Genomic DNA, 24,915 nt, shown 5'->3' on the forward strand with positions numbered 1-24,915 from the left:
TGCCAGCCAGGTCGATCTCGACCTACTCTCAGCTGAGAAGGGAGTTCCTCGCCCAGTTCTCTTCTCGGCACTATGACAAAAAGACAGCGACCCATCTCGCCACCATCAAGCAGAAGGAGGGTGAGACGCTGCGGGAGTATGTCACAAGATTCCAGGAGGAGCAGTTGAAGGTTGCACACTGCTCCGATGACTCGGCCATGTGCTATTTCCTCACCGGTCTAGCCGACGAAGCCCTCACGGTGAAACTTGGAGAGGAGGCCCCGGCCACCTTCGCCGAGGTGCTTCAGAAGGCGAAGAAAGTCATCGATGGACAGGAGCTCCTCCGAACCAAAACCGGCCGACCAGAGCGAAAGATCGGCCGGGGCAGAACTGGAAAAGATGTAGAAAGGGCAGATCCCAAGTCCAAGGACAAGGGATCCTTTTCCAGCGGCCAAGCTAAGTATCGAAGGGCGGAGAGCGGACCTACCAGGAGCCGACCCTACGAGCGCTTCACCCCGACCACAATTCCAATTTCCGAGATCCTAACGAACATTGAGGAGTCTGGAATGGAAAAACTACTCAAGCGTCCTGAGAAACTTCGGGGAGCCCCGGAGAGGCGCAGCAAGGACAAGTATTGCCGCTTCCATCGGGAGCACGGCCACAACACGTCGGACTGCTGGGAGTTGAAGTGCCAAATTGAGGATCTAATTCAAGACGGCTACTTCAAGCAGTTTGTGGGAAAGCCCAGGACCAGCTCAGCAGAGAAAAAGGAAGAGCGAAAGCGATCAAGGACGCCACCCCGACGCACCGACCGACCTGCGATCATCAATACCATTTTTGGAGGGCCAAGCGGGGGTCAGTCCGGACATAAAAGAAAGGAGTTAGCCCGTGCAGCCAGGTGCGAGGTGTGCATCATCAGGGGGCAGGGGCCGGCCTGCCCAATCACCTTTGACGGTGCAGACATGGAGGAGGTCCACCTGCCCCACAATGATGCACTTGTGATTGCTCCCTTGATTGATCATGTGGTGGTCAGGAGAGTGCTGGTAGACGGGGGCGCATCTGCTAACATCCTGTCTTTACCGACCTACCTCGCCTTGGGATGGACGAGGTCGCAATTGAAGAGGAGCCCGACACCGCTGGTTGGGTTCTCTGGAGAATCGGTCATCCCAGAGGGTTGCATCGACTTGCCGGTCACGCTGGGGCAGGACCAAACTCGGGTCACTCAAATGGCCGAGTTCGTGGTAATTGACGGTAGATCGGCCTATAACGCCATCTTTGGGCGACCCATCATCCACTCATTTCGGGCCATTCCCTCAACACTTCATCAAGTTTTGAAGTATCACGCCCCCAATGGCGTGGGCACGGTCCGAGGAGAACAGGCCGCTTCGAGGGAGTGTTATGCCTCCGAACTCAAAGGCTCATCGGTCTGCGCTCTCGAAACTCTCGTCGGCAGGGATGGGCCGCTCGAGTTCGAGGCCGACCTGCCGAGGAAGGAGTTTGCCGCACCCACTGAGGAGCTCGAGCTTGTTCCTCTGCTTAGTCCTGAGAAGCAGGTAAGCATAGGAACCAAGCTGGGGGCCACCGACAGAGAGGAGCTAATCCACTTCCTCAGATCCAACTCGGACGTCTTTGCGTGGTCTCATGAGGACATGCCTGGCATTGACCCGCGAATTATGACGCATCGCCTCAGCATAGATCCATCATTCCGACCTGTGAAACAAAAGAGAAGACCTATAAACAAGTCGAGGAGTGATGTAATTATTGAGGAAGTTAACAAACTTTTGAAAGCTGAATACATAAGAGAAATTTTGTATCCCGAGTGGCTTTCCAATGTTGTATTAGTTAAAAAATCTAACGGCAAGTGGAGAATGTGCGTAGATTTTACGAACTTAAATAAGGCATGCCCGAAAGATTGCTTCCCACTGTCGAGGATTGATCAGCTCCTGGACGCCACAGCCGGGCACGAACTGCTCACCTTCATGGACGCCTACTCTGGGTACAACCAAATCAAGATGCATGTCCCAGATGAAGGTCATACCGCTTTCATAACAGACCAAGTTCGCTGTGGTTGCTGTGGATTACTTCACCAAGTGGGCCGAGGCCGAAGCGCTCTCCCACATAACGGAATCCAGGGTCACGTCCTTCGTATGGACGAATATCATATGTCGCTTTGGTATACCGCAGGCCATAGTGACAGACAATGGGAAGCAGTTTGACAACGCCAAGTTCAAAGACTTTTGCAGCAAACTTGGCATAAGTCATCTTAGCTCGTCCCCCGCACATCCGCAAGCAAATGGGCAGGTGGAGGCAGTCAACAAGATCATCAAGCGAGGCATCAAACTTAGACTGGACTCCAAGAAAGGCAGGTGGGCCGAGGAGCTACCAGAGGTTCTATGGTCGTACCGGACCACCCAACGAGAGTCGACGGGTGAGACCCCGTTCTCCCTGGCCTTCGGCTCCGAAGCTGTAGTCCCGGTTGAGATCGGCATGCCATCTGACAGAGTAGAGCATTACGAGCCTACGACAAATAAGGATGAGCTGCTCCTCAACCTCGACTTGTTGAAAGAAAGAAGAGCAATGGCCCAGCTACGCCTGGCGGAATATCAGGGCAGAATGGCCAGACATTACAATGCCCGCGTTCGACCTCAGGCCTTTCAGGTCTGACATCTGGTCTTAAGGAGGGTCCAAACGCATGTGGGTGCCCTTGATCCGGCCTGGGAGGGCCCATTTGAGATCAAGGGCATAGTCCGACCTGGGACGTACATATTGGCCGATCTGAAAGGAGATGTCCTCGCGCACCCGTGGAACGCGGAACACCTGAAGCGTTATTATCCTTGAAATGCCAAAAGGGTTTTCAATGAATCTGTAACGGCTGTTCTAAAAGAATTATGATCGGAATAAATGTGATGATTTAATTTCATGCTTCCGAGTTCGACCAGAAATTAAATGGGGGCCACGGACTCCCACGCGATCACATTCCAGCAGTTGGTTCAAATTCAATCCTCCGAAGCCTAAGGGAAGCCTAAGGGTACGAGGTGCGATGCCAAAACCACTGACGAACTTAAAATTCAAACCTCCAAGGCAAAGGGGCGATGTGAAAAGTTCAAAATGATCAAGCCTCCGAACTTGGGGGTACGAGGAACGATATGAAGGATAGCTACGGACTTAGGATTTTAGCCTTTTAACCTTTTTTAAGTTAAGGGTGAAATGTTAAAAATCCAGAGTTGGTGCAATGTATTGAACATTAAGAGATTCAAACTCACACTTACAACTATTTTAACTGAAGGCGCGACCTCAAAGGTAAGAGGTGCGAGGTGACATTGGCTGCAGTTCAAGGAAAAGGCAAAGCAATGAAAGATGTTGCCGACACCAAAATAAAATCGAACAAAGCTTCTTCATTAATGGAGAGCAGAGCCAAGGCTTATAGACCTTGCAGCTCTGCCTTGACAAACATAAAACAAAAGAAAATGGAGGAAGAACAGCGAAAAGCCTCGTGAAGGGTGGTCGCCTAAGAGCCTGCTTGAGGAGCGCCCTCTTGAGTGGAGCCGACCTGGTCCTCTTCGGGATCGGAGTAGTCAGAGTCCAGATCTCTAACATACTGATCCACCAACGCTTGGGGGCCAGGGGTGCCGCCAGGCCCAGACGCCCACTTCTCGGCATACCTCCTTTTCAGACCGTTGAGATCGATCTGAAGGTCGGGCATGTCGGAAGCAATGTCCTTCATGAGGAACTTGAAGCACGCGTCAGAAAAGTCTTTGGCAAATCCATCGAAGTCAGGATGTTGCCTAAACGATTCCTCCAATAGGACTCCATTGCTGAGGCGCTCCTTCGCCGTCTCCAGCTCGGCAGTCGCATGCTCCAGCTCCTTATCCTTCGCTTCAAGCGCCTAGAGCATGTCGTCCTTCTCCTTCAGGAGCTGGAACTTCTCCTTCTCCAAGCCCCTGGTGATAGCATGGGCAGCTCGGAGTTGGGCCTTGCGCCTGTCCTCTTCCTTCTTCAGCAGCTCGGCCTGGGACTCCACCTCGGCCTTCAAAATCTCCACCTCAGAGTGAGCCTTCAGCAGCTCGTCCTTCATGGTGGAGGAAGCAGCCTCCAAGGCAGCAGAGAACTCCTCTTTCTCCCTCGCTGCCAGAACTTCCCTCCCATCCAGCTCGGCCTTTACAGCCAGAACCGATTGAATGGAAGCAACGAACGCCTGAGAAACGAACGGTACAAGGAAAAAGTTAGACCGAATTACCTGTTGGGCGAAATTAAGCAAAAATGGGGACACTAGTCTTACCTCGGCGGCGTAGTCGATGGTCCTCTGCAGAACGGACCCAGGGTCGCTCACAAATTTGGACGCTCTACTTAGGCAGCGGTCCAAACTTGCAGCTGAGATGCGGGACACCTGGTCCCTCACCCCGGAACTTGACGGCTCAACTCTGAACCGTGTCGTCACGTCGGACGTCCCGCCCATCCTAGCCGCAGGGTCGTCCACCCGATCTGCGAAACTTGCAGGTAAGACCCTGCGAGCTCCGACCTCCGAGGGGGAGATCGCCTTCTTTTTCTTCCTTCTTCGCTTTAGAGGGGCTTCCTCCCTCACCTCCTCGCCCAAAGGCGGGGCGTCCACCGCCTCGGTCTGATCCCTGCGGCGCTTCTCCCTCGAGGGACCCCCAGAAGACTCCAGCTCGACCACTGGGGCTAGATCTTCCGAGGCAGGTCCTGCCACGGCAGAGGTGGTAGGTTTCGAACTCTGGGCGGCCTCAAGAGCATGGGCTCGGCCCTTGGACTTGCGCTTCACGCTGCTTGCAAACCCGCAAACCATGGCTGCAAAATAAAAATAGGGGTCATCACAAGGTTAGAGGAAAAAGGGGTGAGGCAAGCTCGGCATACCAAGTTCAGAGTTCGGCCTTAAGGATTCAATGGGACGAACTGCAGGGTTGTAATCTAGCAGCCCGGATTCAAGTAGCAGCTCATCGGTCACCAGGGTTCCGACCTTCCTACCCCTCGGAAAGCGCTCCTTGTAGTATTTCAGCGTGTCGAAGGAGGCTTGCGTAAGCTCGGGGACTGGTCGGATTGAAACTGCACGAAGACAAAATCCGAGTTAGACCTGAATGACAGAAGAAAATTACGAAAAGCAAGAACTACTCCGTACCTAGGTTCCCAAACCTAGTGGGGACGTCAAAGAAGGAACGACCTGACTTGTCCTTTGCGAGCCATTCCCCGAAAGCGTAGAACCACTTCCTCACCCATCCCTTGATGGAGGTCGGCCCCTTAACTATACCGCATGCGCCTTTCCTTAACCGACCGGGCTTCTTAGCTATCCTTTTTCGCTTCGAAGCACGCGAGGAGCTGGTCTACGTCCAACAGCTCGGCCTCCTCACTATCCCGAGCTCGTAGCCAAAAAAGGATGGCCAAAGCGAAAATGACACCCCACCCATTGGGGGCCACTTGAGCCGAAGCCAATCCCGTCCGGAAGAGAAATTCTTGGACAAAAGGGTGAAGGGGAAGTCTGAGGCCGTACTCAAACATTTTGAAGTAAAGGGTGACCCATCCCTCTGGAGGATTGTCAGCTCTCTCCCCCTCCTCCGGAAGCCTGAGGAGGATGTTCTCAAGGATAGCGAACCCCTTACGAAGGGATCCGAGGTAGTGCTCAGGTATCCTAGAAGGGTATTCCAAACCCTGACCTGAAGTGGAGGCGTCACTATCCTCCCCGTCATCGGAGAATCTAAAGTTTTCTATCTCCTCGAGCTCGGACTCTAACCTACGAGCTAAATCGGATCCTAAGTTGCTGCTAAAAGAGGACGACATGGCAGCTACGTTCGAAAGAGAGAGGGAAGAGACCGACCTACCAAGGGTTCGAGCTGCCTTCAGATCGAACTCCAAGAATTCAGGGAACGTAAGGTATGATCTGAAGGATTAGGGGCATTTATAGCCCGTCGGAAGAATTTCCCCACCGTACACGTGTAATCAACGAGCGGTTAGGATCCTCTCTGAGATCCGAAGCGTCGGAATATTTGAATATTCCGACGATAAATCTTCAGCGACGGTTGTATTTTCCCACGAATAGGAAGTCGCCACGTGTCCAAAGCAAGTCGAATGAACTTCTCTGCCAGGTCGAGATCGGACCAGACAGAGAGGGGGCCAATGTTTGGGGAAGGTAATACCCTGGACACGTGGAGGACCCCTATTGGTGCTCCAAGATGGCTCATGAGTCATGCCCAGCTCAGATAGCCGAGATGGCCGCCACTAACGTCGACAAATGCTAAGTATGAGGGCCGAGGTGAACCTGGCCCAGGTCTGACCTACCGGGGAGCTCGGTAGGGGCCGATGTGAGCAACTGTCTGCGGCGTGATTATCAGGCGTAACCGTCGGTCCCGAGATTACCGGGTGTAACCGACGGTCCCGTGATTACCGAATGTAACCGTCGCGAGATTAGCGGGACTACCACCCATAAGTAGAGGACCTCACTCCCCGATCAGGTACGATGATTTCTGGCCTTGAACTAAACTGGGAATCCGACCTATACTGACTTGATCGTCGGAGTGCTCACCTTTTTGTGCAGGTCCGCCCAAGCGTTCAGGTCGGTCCGGAGGCCGAGTTCGAGCTGCAATCTGGAACACACTGTTGTGCACATCTTTGCATAAACAAAGTTTGATTTTTCAATTGAGCATTTCTTAAGAAACAAAATCAGAAAAATATGCAATATTTATAATCTATGTCATAGCATACTATATTGAAATTGCATAATCTTGAAAATTATTTTTGGATATTTTGGTCCGTTACTTAATTTATTAATTTACAAACTATGTCATTAATATTTTATTATAAATTATAAATATTATATTAATTATTAATTATCAATAATAATCAAGATATATGATCTAAAAAAATGTTAAAACGCAAAATTTTTTATGTATCATAAAATTAATTATATTTTCTTTAATTAAAATTCATATTATAATTTCAAAATTTTTGTAACATTTTATCTTTATTATTATAAAGACATACTTTCTTTCACCAATTTTTCACTAACACTTAGTTCTCTCAAAGCATTGCTCTCAAATATTATTCAATCTCAAAAACATCTCAAGATCTTTGCTGGTGGCAGATTCATCAAGTTGCAGAGAATGTTGTTGACTGATAAATTTCGGCGAGTCACAAATTGCCACGTAATTATAATGACAAAATTAGATGGCATTAAATTGAGGCCAATTAAATAATGTCACATATTATTTTTTGGGCATTTGAATTTGACCAATCAAATTATGTTATAACCATATGATGACATAATTTGATCTAATAAGATTACGCCACATATCACATATAAATTGGTCCAATCAAAAGTTGTCAAGTCTATTTGATGTCATCAGCTGACCCAACGGGATTGTGCCACGTGGCAATGGACTTATAATCAGATGAGTCCAAGTCCACCTAAGGCCCATTAAAGACCCTATAAATAGAGGGGTTCATTCACCATCTATCCATCCTAGAAATGATCAAAATCCTCCACCCTGCACAGATTAAAATCCTCCATCCTCTCTGCCCTCTGGAGGTCGAGGAAAATCCAAAGAAGATCAAGATCATCATCAACGATCGAGATCAACAAGTTCGTAAGGCCTAGCCAATCAAGATCATGATCAAGCCAGAGGTCAATTAAGATCAACATCAAGCCATAGGCCAATCAAGATCAACAAGCTGCCAAGAGGCCAATAAAGATCATCATCAAGCCCGAGGTTGATCAAGATCATCATCAAGCCGCCAAGAAGTTGATCAAGATCAACATCAAGCCAAATGCCGGTCATGATCAACATCAAGTCGCCAGCAGGCCGATCATGATCAACATCAAGCTGCCGATAGGTCGACCAAGATCAACAAGCCACAGATAGACCGATCAAGATCAACAAAACCATCGATAAGTCGATCAAAATCAACGAAGCCGCCGATAGGCCAATCAAGATCAACAAAGTCATCGATATGTTGATCAAGATCAACAAGTTGCCGATAGGCCGATCAAGATCAACAAAGTTGTCGATATGCCGATCAAGATCAACAAGCCGCCAAGAGGCCGATCAAGATCAACAAGTCGTCAAGAATTCAAGGGAAAGAATCAGATAATAAATATTAGAGATCGTACGAACCCCAGATGTTAATACAAGAATCAGATAATAAATATTAGAGATTGTACGAACCCCAGATGTTAATACAGATTGTATTTAGTCCACGAAATATCGTTTTTCCAGAAATCTCGTGTGAACAAATTGGCATGCCCAGTGGGACAATCTTTGCTCTCATCATTTCTCAAGAATCAAAATTTTGCCAGAGAAAGTCTTATCAATAAACTTTCTCCATGATAATGAGAAATAAGTACGAAGAAGATTGCTCCTCATCGCAAGAGCTTAAACTGCGTGGTTCTCATTCCTTGCATGAGCTCAAAAGGTGAGATGCAAAAAATATATATATATATATATATATCGAACTACGTTATGACTTGATCCCTCTTCTTAAATGGTACGTAGGTAGCTTAAATAAAAGAATAAGCTCAGTCTACCAAAAAAATGTCATTATGTCAATTATAAATTCAACATGGTTATTGTTGGGCGCTATATGGAAGGTGATCACCACTATGGAAGTAGGCGAGCAAATGATCCTTGCCAAGGATAGGCAATGGAACCATCAAATTTGGACCATGATTTACATCTCAATCTCATAGCTGAAAAATCCAATTATTGTCAGTAAGTTGGGGCATGTTTATCGCCTGGAACTCCAAATTCAAATTAAATTCAAATTAAATAAAGATTTCATACATTCGAATTTATGTGGGATTTAAATTTGGGCATATTCAAAATTGGAATAAAAATTCAAATTCACATTTTATTCCAATTTCAAGCATAGATCCAAAATTCTATTCAAAGTCAAATCTCGATAAAATTTAAATTTGGGCATATTTCACATTTTACAATTTTACCAAATTCGCAGATCAATTTGGCCATATTAAAAATCGAGATTGGGATGAAAATTCAAATTCAAACTTTATTCCTATTCAAGTCAAAAATTCGAATAAAGAAACCGTTTTTAAATTCGAAATCTCGGTAGAATTTTAAATTTGGGCATATTCTAAATTTTAAAGTTTTACCGAATTCGAATCTCAATTTGGCCATATCCCAAATCAAGGTTTGAGTAAAAAATTCATATTCAAACTTTAATCCACTTGCAGTCAAGATTTGGGCATATTCCAAAATTTACAACTTTACCAAATTCAAATCACAATTTGGCCATATTTCAAATCAAAATTGGAGTAAAAATTCAAATTCAAACTTTACTCCATTTGAAGTCAAATTTTTGGAATTTTCCAAATTTGTCAAACTTTTATTCGAATTCAAATTTTCAATTTTGATGTATTCCAAATCAAGATTTGAGTAAAAGTTAAATACTAAGACATTTTTTGAAATTCATCCACAACTATGTTTTGCATAAATTTCGAAAAGGGGGCATTTGTTGACTGATAAATTTCGACTAATCACAAATTGCCACGTAATTATAATGACAAAATAATTGAGGTCAATTAAATAACGCCACAGATTATTTTTTGGTATTTGAATTGGACTAATGAAGTTTTGTTATAACCATATGATGACATAAGTTGATCTAATAAGATTGCGCTACATATGACATGTAAATTGGTCCAATCAAAATTTGTCATGTCTATTTGATGACATAAGCTGACCAAATCAAATAGGATTAAAATCTCTCTGCCCTCTGGAGGTCAAGGAGAAACCAAAGAAGATCAAGATCATCATCAACGATCGAGATCAACAAGTCCATAAGGCCGAGTCAATCAAGATCATGATCAAGCCAGAGGACGATCAAGATCAACATCAAGCCGAGGCCGATCAAGATCATCATCAAGCTCAAGGACGATCAAGATCATCATCAAACCGAGACCGATGAAGATCAACAAGCTGCCAAGAGGCCGATCAAGATCATAATCATGCCAGAGGCCGATCAAAATCATCATCAAGCCGCTAAGAGGCCGATCAAGATCAACATCAAACTAGAGGCCGATCAAGATCATCATCATGTCGTGACCGATCAAGATCAACAAGCCGCCAATATGCCGATCATGATCATCAGCAAGCCGCCAAGAGGCTGATCAAGATCAATATCATGCTGGAGGCCGATTAAGATCAACATCAAGCTGCCAGCAGGCCGATCAAGATCAACATCAAGTCGCCGATAGACTGATCAAGATCAACAAGCCACCAATAGGCCGATCAAGATCAAGAAAGCCGTCGGTAGGTTGATCAGCATTAACAAATCAGCCGATAGGCCGATCAAGATCAACAAGCTCCCAAGAATTCAAGGGAAAGAATCAGAGGATAAATATTAGAGATTGTACGAACCCCAAATATTAATACAGATTGTATTTAGTCCACAAAATAATTCATAAATACCATACGATGTTGACTTCATTTCAATCGAGATTCTAGCCCACTATAAACTTAGCTGTCAATTTGAACATAATTCATCTCATTAAGCTATATATATCGAAATTTCCAATAGTTAATTTTTTAATTTTAATTATTTTTTTTTTGGTTTCCCAACCTCTTGCTTCTAATGGTTGTCGTCCCTCGGCTTTATATTGGTCCAGCCTACTACGAAGATCTCGTATCTAGTAGTTCAACCTTAAAAAAAATATAAAAAAGCCTTATCTAGGTTGGAACTATGAAACTAACCTTATTATTATTCAAAGCATAAAGGGATTTTTCAGTTGGTACGTGCAGAAGCACTATTGGGACTTTCTCTACCTTCAAAAAGATTGGAGACTCGTGCAATCGCACACTGTAACAACCGAAAAATATATATAAATATATATATATATATATTTAAATTATTATCTTTTTTAGTTGTTTTCTTTTATTTTCTCAAAGATAAACCTTTTGTTTTAGAAATTATTTTTAAAAGATAATTTGTTCTTAGAATTTAAAAAAATAAAAAGGAGTTTTATTAAATCTTTATCTTTTTATTATCTTTTTTAAATAAGGATTCATTAGGCTTTGTTATAAAAGCCTTTAAACCCTAGGTTTTATTTTGTTAAACTGTTAGACCTAGATTTCTCTCCAGGAGAAAAAGAAAAGTAAAAAAGAATAATTTTGATATTTTTTTTCAAAGATCGATAAGCTTTTTTCTTCCTCATTGTTTTAGTTTTATTTTTCTTGATTTGTAGTTCTTTAATTCAGTTTATTGGGAAAAGTTTTGAGGTCTTTTGTTTTTTAGAATAAAAGATTTTATGGACTTTTTACCCTAAAAAATTTTCTAAAATTTTTGGTTTGAATCTTTTTTATAAGACTGTTTTTGGGCTATTTTGAGGCTCTTTTTGCATAAAATTACCAAGTTTTAAAGGTTTTTTATAAAGTTTTCAGATCTGATTTTTCTATAAAATCAGTAAATTGTTAATTGTTTTATGGAAAATTCTTGGAAGTTTTATTTTATAAAACATAAAATTTTCCAGATTTAAAATCCCGAAATTTTCAATTGATTATAAGGCTTTTAAACTTGTTTTGTTGAGAAACTTTTTGTAAATTTAGTCCGTATTAATTTATGATTGTAAGTGATTTACCATATCCCTTCGAAAAGTATCGTAAGTGATTTACCATATCCTTTCGAAAAGTATTGTAAGTTATTTATCGTATCTCTTCGAAAAGTGTTGTAAGTAATTTACCACATCCCTTCGAAAAGTGTTGTAAGTGATTTACCCATATTCCTTCGAAAAGTATTGTAAGTAATTTGTCATATCCCTTCAAAAACTAAAATTTATTTTGGATTTGATAGGAAGATTTGAAATTGATATCTTCCCTATGAAATTTAAGTTTTATTATGGACTTGAAAACTAATTTGGCAATGGATATTATGTTTATTTGCAAGGTATTTGAATTATTCTTATATGATTTGATAAAATTTTGTTCAAATTTATTTAAAGGTTTGAAATTGATATTTTGTTTATTTGTGAAATATTTGAAATCATGTTTTTGAGGATTGATAATGTTTGTTTTAAACTAGTTCAATGTTTTGAATTAATTTAATATTGAAAGCAAGTATTTGTTTTACATTTTATTTCAAAGATATTTTGATTGATTTGATACGGCTATCCGGATATGCCATGATTTTGTTTGAGGAACGTTTTGCTTATTTGAGGTAGTAGCCTAATTTGGAATTGATGGATTTCTGTTCTGGCTTATTTGTGGGAAGACACTTTTGTGGTTTGGGACATTCCTTGGGAATGAAGATTCATGTGTGTGTTATTCTCTCACATGGCCTCACACTTAAGTAATCGTTCTGTTTGTTCTGGTCGATATTATTTCGACAACTCTGTTCTGGTCGATATTAATTCGACAACTCTGATAGAAGCTTCTGATTGATTGGTGTTACCGACGGGTAACCACATATGTTTTGTAGGCTACCCAAATAATGCAACCTTCCACTATGATTTTGAAAGTATGAATGAACGTAAGATTGTTTTGAATGTTTGAATGATTTAGTTATTCGAAAGTTTGGAAGTGGTACCAAATGTTTTAGAAGAAATTTTGAAAGTTTTGATTAGAAGAAAGTTTGTTTTGAAGGATTTAAAGTTTGATAAAATGAAAGTTTGTTTTGAATGAATGAAAGTTTGTTTTGAAAGAATGAAAGTTTGTTTTGATTGATTGAAAATTTTACCTTATTTGAAGACTTTGTTTCTGAAAATTTAGTTTGTTTCGAAAATTGTATTAAATATTTTAAAGGACTTTAAAAGTTTTGATCTGTTCGTATTTTTGTTTACGAATATTTTGAAAGGAAAATGAATTTCGAAATTCGGTATGGAAATTGATTATTGAGTATTTTTGTACTCATCTTTGTTTTCCTAAATATTTTTCAGATGAAGGATTGAGTGATCGTTCTGGTAGAAGGTGAAGTTTAGCGTACTGGCATGAGTTTGAAAGTCATCTTCTTATTTAGCTAAGTTAGTTTAGAAAAATTCTGTAAAGAAATTGCTTCCGCTGAATAATTTTAGTTCTTAAGGTTTCTTGAAAGTTACGTTTTCGCATTTTGTCAGAATGACCGTATTAGAAAATACGGGTTGTTACACAAACGGTCACAAGTAATACTCGGAAGTAATCCAAGGTCGAATCCTCAGGGACTTGTTTCTTTTCAAAATTTATTAATACTGTGAAATGGTTAAAATATGCAATTGTGAATTAGGCAGAAAATAGTGATGAAATGTTGTTGTTTGGGGTTTTAACAATCAAGAAATTTAATAAAACTCAACCTCTTTGCTTCTTACCTTAGTTTTGATGCAAAACCTGGAAAGCACACTTTGTTGGGAAAATGGACCAAGTGCAATTCTAGCTTTTCTTCGGAAACTGAGTTCTACTCTTTCACTACCGCTTTTGGTTGCTGCAGAGGCTAGGGTAACCTACAATCATATGTCTATGTGTGATTACAATCCTAAAGAATAATTATCAACTCACTTGCTTTATGGGTCAAAGAACCTACGTTTAGGACCATATTTTATGCGCTTATGTCTAAGTCGCATCCCATATTGGTTTCCTATTATTTTACCTAACTCATCGTTCTCAGGGTTGGGCTTTAGTGTATAAATCAAGTTCCCATTAGCCAAATGAAAAAAAAAAACGTAAAGAGAAGTTTTTAGAAACCAACTAAAAGAAGTGTCAGGCGCAATTCTGGGCAAATCCCGAGCGCATTGAAAATCAAATCATTTTGACTAAGGCATTCCACAAAGAGGTTGATGACTAATTTAGAACATTTTTAAAGGAAAAAAATGCACGAAAACATAATGGAAGTATTTTTCATTGAATTAAAACAAATAAACGAGTTGTACAATGTGTTCTAGCTTTACCCTCTTCTCTCTCGAGTGTGAGGGGAATGTAAACTCGCTAAAGAACTTAAGAATAACAGAATAAACGAAGAACAAATGATAGAACTTGAATTATAAGCAATAAAGTATGAAAATACAAGGAAATAATAACTAAAACTTGAATCTAAGACTAAGAATGAGTTCTACAATGAAGAGTGAATGTAAATGAAGTTGAAAACGAGCTTGGAAGGGATGAATTGCTGCTGGAGGAGTGGCTCTCTTATATAGAACCTTGGGTTGGTTGAACTCCTCACGATTTTAGGTGGAAATGGGATGAGATTCACCTAACAAACCCTCTTCGACTTGGACTCACGGTTTTGAGTTGGTTTGAACATGTGGGAAATGTCCTCCTTGCCCTTCATTAATCAAAACGTGCGTTTTGCCCATTTGCTATTGGAAATTGTGACAGGCGCAATTCTACAAAAACAAAAAACTGTTATTTTCTTCCAACTTTGACCGCATTTTTCTCATATTTTTCCTAAAGTATCATAGTTTAATTTTTATGTAGAAATGTTCTATGCATGTTCTACTTTAAAAATATGTTACCTTTTTTGGCAAATAATGATGGGAAATGGGTCAAAAATGTGGTAAAAAAGGCCTATCGACACATGTTTCTGGAGTAAAAAGTCAACCCTGACAAGCGCACTTCTGTTTTCCTTCTACTAGACTAGTGGGAGATCTTGTTGTTCCTCTACCGCATCATTTCCCGGTCCTTGTCTTTTGGAACTGACCTTATTATTATTTAAAGCCTTATCTAGCTCACTTGATAATAGAACAACAGTGATCCACTAGCAAGCTCATTTTGATTTTGAATGCATTACATTGGAATCCTAAAGCACCACCATGAACATTACCACGCGTTCATCTACGGTACTGTAAGGCACCACCCAGTTTGTGCCAGTAGCCAACTCTAACGTGTCAGCTTAGTTATCCTCAGTTGTTTTTTGATAGCTTAGAATTTGCTTAAAGAGTTCTCATCCCTGATGTGTTAGCTGAGTCAGATGCCAATCTGGACATTTATTTTGTTGCTTTGCTCAAATTTCCACCAAGGCAATTTTATTCTCCATCACGTGATTTCCCACCTGAAGCAATTATTTTGGGGAATAATCTAGAACAAATGTGGTCTTCTTCCTTGAGCTATAGGTGGTCTTTAAATAGAGAGAGCTGCTATAAAAGGGGACATGCAAGTTGTTTGGAGAGCAGTTGAGGAAGAAAGAGGACTGGGTGAGTTCTTCTGATACTCTGATTTTGTTATTACTATGTTATTGTAAAGAGGGATTGAGAGTATTTCTATTGTAACTTGCTGATTGATTTCTCTAGTAATAGTGGCTAAAGTGGATGTAGATCTAAAGTGGATCGAACCACTATAAAATCCTATTCTTCTTCTGTATTCGTTTATATTCGATATTGTTGTTTTTGTTTAATCTGATTGATAGATTTAAGATTCATTAAATGAACAATTGGTGTCAGAGCCTATTAATTGTATTGAGCTATTTTATACTATGTCTCAATTACGAGGTAATGGCTACAAAATTTGGGGTGGAAAAGTTCGATGGTAAAGGAGATTTCTCCCTTTGAAAGAAGAAAATTCGAACATTACTTGTTAAACAAAAGGTAGCTAATGTCGTGGATACCAAGAAGACAGAAGAAAAACCAAAAGATGAGAATCTTCAAGTATAGGAACTTGCATTCAGCACAATCATCCTGTATTGGTAGATAATGTTCTTCGACAAGTCCATGATGCAACAACTGTTGTAAAGGTACGGTCTAAATTAGACAAAATTTTACCTTACAAAGTCCCTAACAAATAAGTTGTTCTTGAAGGAAAGGTTCTTTGGTTTTAAAATGGATCCTAGTAAAGATTTGAAACAAACTCTTGATGAATTTAATAAGATTACTCTAGATCTGAACAATATTGATGAGAAGGTATCTGATAAAAATAAATCTATCATCCTTTTGAATTCTTAGTGCTTTGAGATCTAGGGAGTTAGAAATAAAGAAGAATGGTACTTCCAAAGACTCAGAAGCTCATTTCTCTAGAGGCATATCTGAAAAGAAGTCTAATAACTTCAATAATAATTGTAGCAAGTCTGACAATAATAGAGGGAGATCTAAATCTCAAGGAAAGGTTAAAATGTGCTATTATTGTCATAAGGAAGGCCACATTCGAAGAAACTGCTATGAGTTGAAAAATAAAAGAAAGAATGAAAACAAGAAACCTGAAGAACCTAATGCAAATGTAACAGAGGGATATGATTTTGCTTAAGTCTTAACAGTGTCGTCTGATGAACAACTTGACTCTGAATGGAATTTAGATCCAGGCCGCTCCTTTCATATGTCTCATAATAGGCATTGGTTTCAAGATTTTGAAACAGTTGACACTGGTAAAGTACTCCTAGGTAATCATCATGAGTGCAGTATTAAAGGCATTGGCTCAGTACAAGTTAGGATGTTTGACAATCAGATTAGAGTCTTATCCAATGTGAGATATGTACCAGAGTTGAAAAGAAGTTTGTTGTCCTTGGGAGTTTTTGAAAAAGCTGGTTATGTTTGGAAAACCGAACGAGGTACAATGAAACTGATAAAAGGTGCGATGGTAAAACTAAGGGGTCATCTTGAAAAGGGCCTTTATGTACTAAAGGGAACTACTATCACTGGTACAACTGCTGTAACTTGTTAGAAAGAACAAGAGAAAACGAAATTGTGGCACATGCGCCTAACACATATTAGCGAAAAGGGTTTGTTTGAGCTAAATAAGCAAGGTCTGCTAGGCTTTGTCCAAATTGGTACTTTAGGCCTCTCTGAACATTGTGTTTATGGAAAAGCAACAAGAATTTCCTTTAGAAAAGGCAAACACACTACAAAGGATATTCTTGAGTATGTTCACTCACACCTTTGGGGACCAGAGAAGGAACATTCGTTAGGAGGAGCTCGATATTTTTTGTCTATAGTTGATGACTACTCCCGAGGAGTGTGGGTCTATCTAATGAAGTCCAACGATGAAACATTTAAGAAGTTTCTTGAATGGAAAAACTTGACAAAAATACAAAGAGGAAAGAAACTAAAATGTATTAGAATAGATAATGGACTTGAGTTCCTTAGTTCTAAGTTTAAAGTATGTGTAGTAGAGATGGCATTGAAAGACACTTTACTGTAAAGGGAACACCCCAGCAGAATGGCTTCGCCGAGCGTATGAATCGAACACTACTTGAGAGAGTCGGGTGTCTGTTGTCTAATGCCTCATTGCCAAAGAAGTTTTGGGGAGAAGCTATAGTTACTGCAACATACTTGATTAATAGGTCACCATCTTCAGCCTTAAACTTCAAAAAACCAATGAAAATGTGGTCTGGACATCCTCCTAATCTCTCAAACTTGAGAGTATTTGGGTGTGTAGCTTATGCAAATGAAAAAGGAGGAAAATTAGATAATCGAGCCAAGAAGTGCTTGTTTCTAGGATATCTTCATGGTGTGAAAGGATATCGATTATGGAGTTTAGAGAAAAACGATGAGAAGTGTTTCATCAGCAGGGATGTAACATTTGATGAATAAAAAATGGCAATGTTACAAAATTTAGAGAAGACTACAGAAAAAGAAACTCACAATAAGGGACAGATGCAAGAATATGAAGTCCAAATATCTGATCAAGGTAGAGTAGCCCCTTCAACTCCATCTGATACACCAACACAGCCCCAAAAAGATCAACAATTGAAGGAAACAGAAGACCTTCATAACTATTAGCTTGCTAGATATAGGGAGAGAAGACAAATAAAACCTCCCATCATATACTCTAGTGTTGATCTTGTGTATTATGCTTTTAACACTAAAATTGAACAAGCAGGTGATGAGCCAATTACCTACACTGATACAATAAAATCACCCGAAACTGAGAAATGGATTGTAGCTATGCAAGATGAAATAGACTCGTTGAACAAGAATGAAACTTGGGTTTTCGTTGATAGACCACGAAATCAGAAGCTGGTTGGATGTAAGTGGATCTACAAACTAAAAGAAAGCCCGGAGTCCAAAGAACCAATTAGATACAAATCAAGGTTGGTTGCAAAAGGATTCACCCAAACTGAAGGAATTGACTACGGAGAAATATTTTCTCCAGTAGTCAGGCACACTTTTATACGAGTCCTACTTTCACTGACTGCAGCTTATATCCTTGAACTCGAGCAACTTGATGTGAAAACTGCATTTCTCCGTGGTGACTTGGCAGAGTCAATATATATGCAACAACCAACAGGATTCATACAACTAAAATGTTGAAAAAGTTTTGGATGAATTTATGTAAACCATCATCAGTAGCTATTGCCAAGCATATGAAGTTGTCAGCTAGTCAATCTCCTAAAACTGAGGAAGAGAAGCAGATTATGAGCAATGTTCCTTACTCAAGTGCAGTGGGGAGTATCATGTATTTAATGGTCTGTACTATTGGGTGTGTTGCCCTAAACTCGTGGTTTGTATTTATGTAAAAAAAAATATATATTCAATAAAGTTTTATTCAATCATTTTGTTGTTGAATTCATAGCATTGCATTGTCCAAAATCCAATAAACTAAACATCCAAGACTATTATCATGACATCGGGATAGTATATCTATTGGGTATATATTTGATATACCCCTGATATACTAGGTATATATTTGATATACTAGGTATATATTTGATATACTAGGTATATATTTGATATCACTACTAGAAATTTTGTCTACCGTGACGTTTTTTTGACGTCACAAAAAGCTTTCGTGACTTTTTTAACGCCGTCACGTATACGCTCATCACGAAAGGCATACGAGACGTTTAAAAAATGTCACAAAAATTAGCACACGTGAGGGTTTATTAGCGTCATGAAAGACATGGACTTCCACGACGTTCATAAACCGTCATGAAAAATGATTTCGTGACGATTATAGATTGTCACGGAAAGACCTTGAACAGGGGAGGAGAGGTCATGTGACATCCTTTCTTGACGGTGTTTAAACGTCATGAAAAGTTTATTCCGTGACGTTTGATAATCGTCCTAAAAAATATTTCGATGACGGTTTAAAAACGTCACTAATGATTTTATTTTGTGACGATAAAAAGAGGGTCACTGAATATGTATTTAATTTTGATTGCAGACGTCGAGTAATATTTAAATCTCGTGTAATTAAATTGTCAATCGAAATCACAAATACATTAATTTAGATAACCAACTTGAAATATATATAATATTCTCGAAATATTCTCGGACTTGCTAGTACATTATATTAAACATGTTCAAATTCCTACAAACACAAATCACACGCCAACCCCAAGAAGGAAGCTCATCCATCAATTAGTTGCATCGCTAATTGTCGACTTCTTTGGGTTCGTGAAAGACCTAATGAAAAAAACAATACCCAAGTTAGATAAATGAATAACCAAAGATAGATAAGGAAAGAAAATCACTTCTAAAAGAACGAGTCTATCTATTAAAAAGTGCAAAGGATCGTGAAGATAACTATATATTCCACATTGTACAAGAAAAAATTCAATTAACATTTTTAAATAAACGCACTAGGAGTCTATCACAATAGTAATCTTTGCAAATACAGATCCCAACAGAACAAAATTGATTAGACAAAAACCAACCTTGTACACTTCTTCTACATCCTTTAGTAATATATCATAAAATATCATAATTAAACAAGTATCACAATGATTGAAAACGTATAATAATCTTCTACAACACTACAAATAATCAACATTCACAGTCTTCCTTATCAACTTACTCAATAATCTGATAAAACAACCAACATAACGACCAAACAAACATCCGAACAGAGCAAGCGCGATTAAAATAAACGACATGCCTACACTTTTTTTACATCCTTAAATTACATAGCACAAAATATCAGTACAATCATAAGGTTTGTAAACGTACAATCATCCCATAATGAAAGTATCGATAATCAGTATTTATAAAACTCTTATGTACTTACACAATAATATGATACGATAACCAACAAAATGACTAAACAAAGTTCCAAATAGAACAAAATAGGTTACAATAACAAAAGAACCCAACACTTCTTCTATATCCTTCAGCAGTATAGCACAAAATATACTTCTAACAATGTAGCACAAAGCTAGTATATCAGAAGGATTGGAAACGTTCATTCCTCGTCTAACGACAGTATCTATAATCAGTATCCAGTTTTCCTTGTGAACTTACTCAATAATTTGATAAAGGTGCTAAATTAGCTATAATTATAGCATATAACAATGTTGATTCAGAAAAATTTAAGATTTAAATGCTATAGTACGAATGATGACGAAAAGCAAGATAACTTACCTTTGTTATAATGGAACTTTGATGGAAATGACCACAACATGCTTAAGCTCACTGGACACGATCCGACAAAATAAAAAATCCTTACAACTTCTCGTTCCAATGCGAAGCTTGCTCCTGTCATATAAACCAATAATAGACAACTTAAGAAAAGAGGCTTTCTCAAAAAATTTGACATAAACAATAACATTTAAACAAAATTGTAAATTTTGTGGACGAAATTCTTCAATGGTGTTAAGAAAAAAATTTATAGGTGCACAAGTTATATAATGATTGGAACCTTCACTATAATTATGCTATAAAACTTGATTCCGAACCTAAAACAAAGAAAACCAGGAAAAAGAATGCAAATAAAGATATGCATTTGAAACTACATATTTCTAAAGAACAATTGACAGGTAACAACTTAAATACTTTTAATCTCCTTTATTAAGTATAACCAAAATCAGTTCACACAATAATTTGAAATTCTCTACAACCCACTTAAAATCAGCACCCAAGAAAATTCAAAACCACAATAGTTAGAATCACCTTAGTTGCGACAATGAGTAGAAACAAAAGAGTAATCATATGCAATATACTTTCCAGAGAAAGATAAAAGAGACCTGTAGGAATAAGTGGCTTTCTTCGGAATAGATAATGAAATCGATTGTGCTAGACACTGATGCCTTTCTTCATCATAGATATAATGAAACACAAAAACTCCACAGAAGTAGGAAAATTCTCATAAAGTTCAAAAGTAGGAAAATTCTCATACCATTCAAAAGTAGGAAAAGCAGCGTAGAAAAATGAAAGCTAATGAGAGATAGAACTAATAATCGAGAGTGAGAAGCTATTACCATTAAACAAACACAAAATAAATAATTAACTAACAAAAGCAAGAAAGGAGATGAAATAATGTAGTAGTTCTAATGGGAGTAGTTATAAGATTAAGATAAAATAGGTCGTTTGTAAGCATATTACAGCTAAAAGTGAAGTGATATTTCTTATCAAAAGAAAAAAATAAAGTAAAGTGATACATGATGCTAATATTAAAAATGATTTGTAGACACAAACTTGGCATTAGGTATACAACATTCTTGAGAAAATATGAGTAAAATTTAGCTTACTTAAAAGCTTCCAAGTCATTGTTGAACTTGCTTGAAAGCATTCTCTAGAATCACGGTAGACAAATGAAATTTAAAAAATTAAACAATAGCAAATTTTGACAAAATCAAGGCAAACTCGAACACATTTTTTTACGGTACGTGTAAATACATCAGACAAGATCAGTGAACTCAAATATATGTAATAAAACACAACAAACTCACATGTTCCATCTATTCTTCACATAAATGAAGCTTGTTTTACAGATAACCCATTAAAGGCACTAGCGCGTCATCAAGGATTTTGGAATCTGTCAACAAAGAACATATTGAAAAAGATAGAGGTACAAAGATAAAATAAAATACTGTGTAAACAATAATAAACACTTAATGTCAAAATCTAATTAATATTATACCAGCGATAACTGATACTATCAGATGCCAAAAATGGGTCTAAAATTAATGTAGATAAATCTAGTTCAATACGTATTTGTTAAATGGAACTGGCCGATCCCATAAAAACACATTGATTAGAAGTATTTGGAACATTCAAATCTCTAGATATAACACAAATGCAAAAGAAAGCAAATGTTACAATATGCTTAAATAATTATGGTGCTACAATTAAATCTAAAAAGTATTGAAGCATATGTACTGCAAATTCTAAGAGAAATTTTTCTTTGACCAAAGAATCACAAGTTTACTTATTACTTAGAGTCAAAGTATTTGGGTGCAGCACATTTGTCTTTAACAGTTGAACAAATTCAGTTTCAAAATTTTTTTTAGTACAACTAAGAAAAATTCAGTTTCAAAATTTAAGGGTTCAATCAGAGGGATTCTTTGGTTGTTGCATTGAACTTTGAATGATATATATATATATATATATATATATATATTAAAACAAAAGAGAACTATCAAAATGCAAAAAGAAGACACTAAGAAACCCAAATAAGAGAGATTAATGAGAACCATCAGATTACCTCGCATAGCTAACAGAAAGATATATGATTTGAATGATTCTAACCTTAAATGATCATAAAAATATTTCTTGTCACTTATCGAGAATGTGAGATTAATGAATAGAAAGAAAGCGATACCTGATAACGCCAACGACTGTGGCTACATCATCGATCACTGATACTTCCAAATTGAAACCAAAGAAAATAACTCAAAGTATCATAAACTTTTTAACATAATAAATTCAAACCAAAGAAGGTTCAGGAGAACTAGCACCGCAGGTCAATTTATTTGGTTGACTTCCAACATCAATAGCCTCTGCCTCCCCACACTAACCATCATTGATTGCCTCCCCACACTAACCATCATTGATTGAAACTCTCCATGCGTGTAAGTTTGAAAGAGATAAAAAAGAACAATAGGTATTAAACAAGTTGCATTACATAAACCACATAATCACTTTCTTTTATGAATATATGTTCCATGTATCACAAACGTTGCAAAATATAATGGAGAGTTCACATACAGCCACAATTTTAATTTGGTGAAACCACAAAGTTTGATAAGTATAGGCCTTCATTCAATGAGAAATAAATCAAAAGACAAAAGGTACAATGTCTCTCGTAATAGCGTCTTTGTTTCTACAAATTCTAACATTGTAACAAGGGAAAGTATGAAGAGGGAATATTGGGAAAAGAAACTAATTTATTGCTCAACTTGTAAAGGTAACTACATTATTGTCAAAACAAGACGTAACAAGTTCATCATCAAGAGCAAAACAGTTGATTTGGGAATTTTATCTTTTTTGTAACTTGCCACTATACCCAATAACTTGAATCAACCTATTGTAGCTAGTAGATAATATAACTTTAGCAGATTTGGGAATGACTAATGAAGTAACATTCTTCATATGTCCAGATTATATAAAGGGATTTGTCAAGATCACTAGTTGAAAAAGACTAAAAGTTCTATCAAGATCATAAACTATGACAAGATGTTTCTCTAACTTCCGGTATCATTAGATATCTCTCAAACTTTTGCCCGTTTTGTCAACGAACATAGTCAACACCTAAAATTTATGATCATATTAGTAAACTGTACAGATAATTCAAGTAACTAAAATGTAAAGTAAGGCAAAAGGAAGCATAACATAAAAAGTCTCCTTTAGAAAGTGTTTAGCATAGCAAAAGTTTGTCAATGGCAAGATCAACTCAATAATGAAATTTTCAAAACATAAATGTAAAAACATATATAACCCATAGAAATAATGTATTAAAGTTTGGTTTCTGTTTTTACATCAAGAAAAAAGAAAAGGAAGAAAGAGGCGAGAACATGACCATGATCAGCTACCATCATGTTCTTGAATTGGAATAGTAAGAACACCTATAAGTCTTAACGTCAAATCAGCAAAAACAAATTCATCAAAAAATCAAATAAAATTCTCTCTCACCTGGTTTCTCTTTCTTTCCCTATTCCTATTCCCTTCTAAATCAAGCAAATCCACCTTCCTTTTTTTGTCTATAAATACCCCCCTCCTCCTCTCCACTCCCACCAAAAAATTCCCACATACAAATCATCCAAATCACCAGCCACTTCGTGAATTAATCTATATACTATTCATACTTTTGTGAAGAAATTTTAAGTTTCTTGGTTGCAATAAATTTACCTATAATGTCGCGTATCGTCGTTTGTCGTAGGTGCAGCCGCTGTGCCTCTGCAAGTTCGTCGGATCTGAAGCGAAACTGGTCGGCTGTTCTCTCAACTCACCGGAGAACAAGTCGTCGTCGCAGAAAACGACCACCGCACACTGGAAATCAAAGGAAACGTTGCTGGTTCTTAGGTTGCACTGCCGTCGATCGCCACTAGAATGATACGCCGCTTCTGCTTGTGCCGCTTGTGTTTCGTGTACTGCCGCTGGAGGTCTAGAGTGGCTGAGGTTGGACAAAAAATGGAAGGGAGAGGAGAGGGTATGAAGAAGAAGAGAAGATGGGGGTTGCGGCACACGTGAACAAAGAGGAAAAAATTAACGGTTAGGGTTTGATTTTTGTTTTGTTTTTTTTAAATTATTTACTGAAATTAAATTTATATTAATATATTTTGAAAGTCAGTGCTAGTCAGAAAAAGCTTTGTTGGTCGATTAACTTCAAGTTATAGTATTAATGGCTAGGTCGTGGCTTCAATCCGTGATTTATGCATTTTTGAAAGATTTTTGTTTTTTTAATTTGTAATTTTCCTACTTTTCGTGACGATTAAACATGTGTCGGTAGCCCTATTTGACCACGTTTTTGACCCATTTCCCATTATTATTTGCCAAAAAGAACCATATATTCTTAAAGTAGAATATACATAGATTATTTATGCATAAAAGTCAAACTATGGTACTTTAGGAAAAATATGAGATAAATGCGGTCAAAGTTGGAAGAAAATAACAGAATTCTCTCTTTTGCAGAATTGTGCCTGGCGCATTTTTGGAGGGCAATTTGTCAAAACGCACGTTTTGATTAATGAAGGGCAAGGAGGACATTTCCCACATGTTCAAAATCGTGAGTCCAAGTCCAAGTGAGGTGGTTAGGTGAATCTCAATCCTTTTTCACCTAAAATGGAGGGGAGTTTCAACCAACCTATGGTGCTATAAAAGGAAGTCATCCATCCCTCAGCAAATCATCTCTTCCAAGCTTCATTTCATCT

At 38.5% G+C, this 24,915-nt stretch overlaps 1 long non-coding RNA gene across 1 annotated transcript; it reads right to left on the minus strand.

The window, feature by feature from the left end:
- Window positions 1–19,000: 19,000 nt before the first annotated feature.
- Window positions 19,001–24,156, minus strand: LOC111019504 (uncharacterized). Its single transcript, XR_015789822.1, has 4 exons — window positions 22,368–24,156; window positions 21,496–21,581; window positions 20,189–20,302; window positions 19,001–19,234 (listed from the first exon to the last, which is right to left on the minus strand). It is a non-coding gene; the product is annotated as an uncharacterized LOC111019504 (long non-coding RNA).
- Between the last annotated feature and the right edge of the window lie 759 nt (window positions 24,157–24,915).

This window comes from Momordica charantia (genome assembly GCF_013281855.1).
Source record: "Momordica charantia cultivar OHB3-1 chromosome 3 unlocalized genomic scaffold, Mcharantia_2.0 BLBB01000003.1, whole genome shotgun sequence".
Lineage (NCBI taxonomy): Eukaryota > Viridiplantae > Streptophyta > Magnoliopsida > Cucurbitales > Cucurbitaceae > Momordica > Momordica charantia.